Source organism: Oncorhynchus nerka, linkage group LG18 (genome assembly GCF_034236695.1).
Source record: "Oncorhynchus nerka isolate Pitt River linkage group LG18, Oner_Uvic_2.0, whole genome shotgun sequence".
NCBI lineage: Eukaryota > Metazoa > Chordata > Actinopteri > Salmoniformes > Salmonidae > Oncorhynchus > Oncorhynchus nerka.
The window spans coordinates 53,015,574-53,021,573 of NC_088413.1; positions in this window are offsets into that span (position 1 = coordinate 53,015,574).

Below are 6,000 nucleotides of genomic sequence, written 5' to 3' on the forward strand. Positions count from 1 at the left end.
ACTGAAAGGGTTTGGCATGAGTCCTCAGATCCTCAAAAGGTTCCACAGCTGTACCACCGAGAGCATCCTGACTGGTTGCATCACTGCTTGGTATGCCAACTGCTCGGCCTCTGACTGCAAGGCACTACGAAGGGTAGTGCGTACACCCCAGTACATCACCGGGGCCAAGCTTCCTGGACCTCTATACCAGGCGGTGTCAGAGGAAGGCCCTAAAAATGGTCAAATACTCCAGCCAACCTAGTTATAGACTGTTCTCTCTGCTACCGCACTGCAAGTGGTTCCGGAGCACCAAGTCTAGGTCCAAGAGGCTTCTTAACAGCTTCTACCCCCAAGCCATAAGACTCCTAATCATCTAATAAAATGGCTACCCAGACGAATTGCATTGCCCCCCTTTTACGCTGCTGCTACTATCTGTTATTATCTATGCATAGTCACTTTAATAACTCACTAACTTACTCTAATAACTTACTTACATGTACATATTACCTCAATTACCTTGACTAACCGGTTCCCCCACACATTGACTCTGTACCGGTACCCCCTGTATATAGCCTTGCTATTGTTATTTTACTACTGCTCTTTAATTATTTGTCACTTTTATTTCTTTTTTTGTGGTATTTTCTTAAAACTGCATTGTTGGTTAAGGGCCTATAAGTAAGCATTTCACGGTAAGGTCTACACTTGCTGTATTCGGCGCATGTGACAAATACAATTTGATTTGATTTGATTTATTGGCCTATGTTGTTGTTGTTTCTTCCCCTCTTCCTCTCCTGTCCACTTTGTTTGTTCTTTTCTGTGTTTTCTCCCCTTGAAGAGATGCGAGAGAGGCCTCTGCGAGCCACGTGCACTGTCCTGAAAGCAAACCTTCATGTTGGATCAATACGTCTCTACAGAGGGCCAATTGTTAGTTTGCCTTCTTCTGCTCTCGCAGAACTACTCACTTGCTTTAGATGATGAAATGTATCAAGCTAGATGTACTTTAACCCACTGATGTCTTTTAATACACTGCAGAGGTTTTAAGGGAATTCGAAGCAGAACTTCCAATGCTGCAGGGTGTTTGTGAAGGGAAGCGCGATACCTACAGTAGTCAGTTGCACAACTGAATGCATTGAAATGAAATGTGTCTTCCGCATTTAACCTAACCCTTCTAAATCAGAGCGGTGCGGGGAGGTTCATTAATCGACATCCACGTTATCGGTGCCCGGGGAGCAGTTGTTGTTGGGGGTTAACTGCCTTGCTCAAGGGCAGAACGGAAGATATTTCCACTTTGCTGGCTCGGGGATTCAAACCAGCAACCTTTTGGTTCCTGTTCCAATGCTCTTAACCGCTAGGCTAGTTGCCCCCCCGTACAGTGTGTATGTGTGCGTGCACATGCGTGTGTATGTGCGAGTCCTCATACTCAAACCATTGACAAATGACAAATGGAAAGGGGACATTGACTGTGCTTGATGACCACTTATTACATCAAGGTTCTCATGAACAGAGAGATTCATTTTTATGCTCTTCTGATCATTATTAAACTCAGAGTTCTCAGTCATTATGCTGTTCCATAAGTAAATACACAGGCAAACGTTCCCAATTAGCCATGTATACACACATGGAGGTTTCCTCTTCACTAACAGCTACTTGATACTCCCTGCAAAATGAGTCTGGCTCAAAAGATGGATGGAGCCTCCTTTGGTCCGTCGGAGGTCAATGATTTCCCTTCCCATGTCAGAGGAGAAACAAACAGCAGGACACGGGAGGCTATTTCTGCTCTGCGACGCAGCGACGTGTCTGGACTCATGAACTCTGTTGTGAGCTCAAGATCCCTGGCTTCAAGAAAATAAATCCTCCCCTCCTCTCCTCTCCTCTCCTCTTGCTTGCCTTCACTCCCTCCTCTCTTTCCCTCCCCCTTTCCCCCCTCTCCCCCCTCTCCCCTTACCTTCATTACGCATTTTTTTGTTTATGCTTTGGCGCAACTGTGGCTGCTCCTGATAGTTTGAGGTCAGACGTGACTGGCTGTGGGTTACTCTAAATAAATACACAGGGACTCGCCAGGAAGGAGCGGGTAGGCTGTGCTTGCTGCCGAATCACCCTTGATTAATCAGATGGCAGATTCGGGGTGACTTTTTGTGTACACTCTCCCCCAACCACGTCCCATCAATCCCCCATCACTCCCTCCATCCCCTTGCTCCCTTGGAAGGAGATGGAATCGGGCCGGGCAGACAGGCAGCCAGAAGGGGCATCATTTCCACACAATACTAGCCCACTACACACACACACACACACACACACACACACACACACACACACACACACACACACACACACACACACACACACACACACACACACACACACACACACACACACACACACACACACACACACACACACACACATCCAGTACATACACTATAGACTTTGACTGGCATTGCACAGGCTGTGCTTTACTATAAGTGATGCTAGATACCAGAACACATGGCCTGTGGTTACACAGAGACAACTCAGAATACACAAATGCACAGTGCTTGTGGCTGTGTGTTTTTGTGTTTGTGTTGGGAGAGAGTGGTGTGGGGAGGGAGGATGAGAAAGACAGCCTTCCCCTTTATTTGTTATGTAGCCATTACATAATGGTGGGAAGTTTTTGTTATTTTACCAAGGTGATTTTGAACCTGAGAGAAAAACGGATTAAGTCTCTTGAATCTTTACCCATAGAAAATAGAAAATATGTCAGACAGCCTATAGTCTGAATAACAGATGTATTGCATGCCATCACATGTTCAATCATGCAGTCATTTGATTATCTTTGATCATCCTCTCATCAGCTCAGTGCACTATCCATCTCATCTGTTCTCCCTTCCCTCCCTCCTTCATCCTTCCTCCACCCGTCTATCCGTCCATCCGTCTATCCGTCCATCCGTCTATCCCTCCATCCCCTGCCTTGCCCTCTGGCTGCCATCTTTAGGCTGTGTTGGCCTTTCACCTGTCATCTCCAATCTGGCAGGGGCCACAAAAGCCTCATCTGTACCATGCTGGCCCCTGCCCCTGCCTTCAGCCTCTGGCCCCACTCCGCTGGCCCCTACGTCTCTGTAGCCCCCAGCATGACTGGACATACCTGTCCTCAGGCAAGATATGACCCCATGTGGCACATCTGTCCATTCCAGAGGTTATCAGCTCTGATCGCCGCTATAGACTTCAACCTCAAGACTTCACCTGCTGCCCTGAGGGGCTGGATAGATGGAGCACAAAAGCAAAGGAGAGAAAGAGTGAAGGGTGATAAAAGGAAGGGGCTGATGAGTGAGACAAAGTAAGAGAGGGAATGAGTTGGAAGGGGATGGATAGAGGTATGCCTGGAGGCAGGGATGAGGTGATGAGTAGCCCTCAAAACCAGGCAGGCATGTGGAGACCACCACAGGCACTGTTGAGGGAGAACACAAGGGCTTTCAGGTATGTGTCAAACATGGATCAGCATGCTCACAGTTCTCCAATACTTCTCCACGCTACACAGTGACATGCTTTAGCTGCCCCACAGACATCCTCTGGAAAAGTTCCGGAAGGTAGTGAGGTGTTTTCTGACTGCTGGTTTGACACATTGATTGTTGTTTAATGTGTAAGCTGCGCTTTTTCTTTCTGTCTGTTCGTCTGTCTTTCTTTTTCCTTTCTTTTTCTATCTAAAACATCTTTCTTCCCCTTTCTTTCTGTCATTACTCGCTTCACTTATTGCTTAATAACATACCTGTTAATTAGTGCTGAGTGGTTAGTGCTTTTTGAGGTTGGTTCGGTTTCAGTTATTTTTTAAAAATGTTTTATTAAATGCATTATGAAATAATGGCATTAAAATGATTAGAGCCTTATAATGGAACCTCGAACGACAAAAATAGTGAACATTCAATTGCCAAATCACTGAAAATACTCCACTGTCTCTGTCAGGTCCACATAGAACAATAGAAAAGTACTATGAAATAATACAATATTTCAGTTATATATCATTTCTTATTCCATCATCTCATCTCTCCTCAGGCAGTAGCAGCCAGCCAGCCTGACAACCATCCAACATTATATCTGTTCTCCCCATACTGTCTTTAGTCCTCATATTTAACTAGGCTAGCCTGCCTTAGTATGCTGAAGAGCTGTGACAATAATTGTACTAGTTTTTCAAAGCAGATGTATTATTTATTTAACCTTTATTTAACTAGGCAAGTCAATTAAGAACAAATTCTTATTCACAATGACGGCCTACCCCGACCCCGACGATGCTGGGCCTATTGTGCGCAGCTCTATGGGACTCCCAATCACAGCCAGTTGTGATACAGCCTGGAATCAAACCAGGGTCTGTAGTGATGACTCTAGCACTGAGATGCAGTGCCTTCGACCACTGCGCCACTAGGGAGCCCAAGGTATATGTGCTGTCTCTATCCCTTTCTCTGGTATTTCTGTTGTGTAAACTCCTCTCTCCCTCAGCAACGTATGCTGTCTGTGTGTATCTATCCTAACATAGCAGGCGTAAAAGTGTATCCATCTCTGTCCGAGCCGGAAAAGAACAGCCTCAATGTTTTATGGTCATTGTAATTAATTACTTTGTTTCTGCCGTGAACTAGTTGAATATTTGCTTATTGAAAACTACAACACCCTTCAGCCCAGCGTCCCATATATACTGAACAAAAATATAAATGCAACATGCAACAATTTAAAAGATATTACTGAGTTACAGTTCATGTAAGGAAATCAGTCAGTTGAAATACATTCATTAGGCCCAAACATGCTCAATGGGTGACATGTCTGGTGAGTATGCAGGCCACGGAAGTACTGGGACATTTTCAGCTTCCAGGAATTGTGTACAGATCCTTGCGGCAAGTGGCTGTGCATTATCAAGCTGAAACATGAGGTGATGGTGGCAGATGAATGGCACAACAATGGCCTCAGGATCTCAAATCAAATCAGATCTCGTCACTGTAATCTGTGCATTAAAATTGCCATTGATAAAATGCAAATGCATTCGTTGTCTGTTGCTTATACCTGTCCATACCATAACCCCACCACCACAATGGGACAATCTGTTCACAACATTGACATCAGCAAACCACTCGACGCCACACATGCTGTCTGCCATCTGGCTGGTACAGCTGAAACCAGGATTCATCCGCTAAGAGCATACTTCTCCAGCGTACCAGTGGCCATCGAAGGTGAGCATTTGCCCACTGAAGTTGGTTATGACACCGAACTGAAGTCAGGTCAAGACCCTGGTGATGATGTGGATGAGCACGCAGATGAGCTTCCCTGAGACGGTTTCTGACAGTCTGTGCAGAAATTTTTCGGTTCCACAGTTTCACCAGCTGTCCAGGTGGCTGTTCTCAGACAACACCGGTGAAGAAGCATGATGTGGAGGTCCTGGGCTGGTGTGGTTACACGTGGTCTGCGGTTGTGAGGCCTGTTGGACGTACTGCCAAATTCTCTAAAACAATTTTGGAGGCGGCTTATGGTAGAGAAATGCATATTACATTCTCTGGCAACAGCTCTGGTGGACATTCTTGCAGTCAGCATGCCAATTGCACGCTCCCTCAAAACTTGACATTGTGTGGCATTGTGTTGTGTGACAAAACTGCACATTTTAGTGGCCTTTCATTGTCCCCAGCACAAGGTGCACCTGTGAAATTATCATGCTGTTTAATCAGCTTCTTGATATGCCACACCTGTCATGTGGATGGATGGATTGTCTTGGCAAAGGAGAAATGCTCACTAATAGTGATGTAAACAAATTTGTGCACAACATTTGACAGAAATAAGCTTTTTGTGTGTATGGAACATCTTTTATTTCAGCTCATGAAACATTTATATTTTAGTTCAGTGTCATTCTTGACTTCATTTCTCTGGTGAATGATTTGATTTCTCTCTAGAGAAATTGTGTTGGACTCACAAAAAAACCCTGAACTAAATAGAATTCAAGTAATTGAACCGACATCAGTCAATTAGTCGTTTAATAACCAAAAGAATACTACATTTCACTTAATCGCTTCG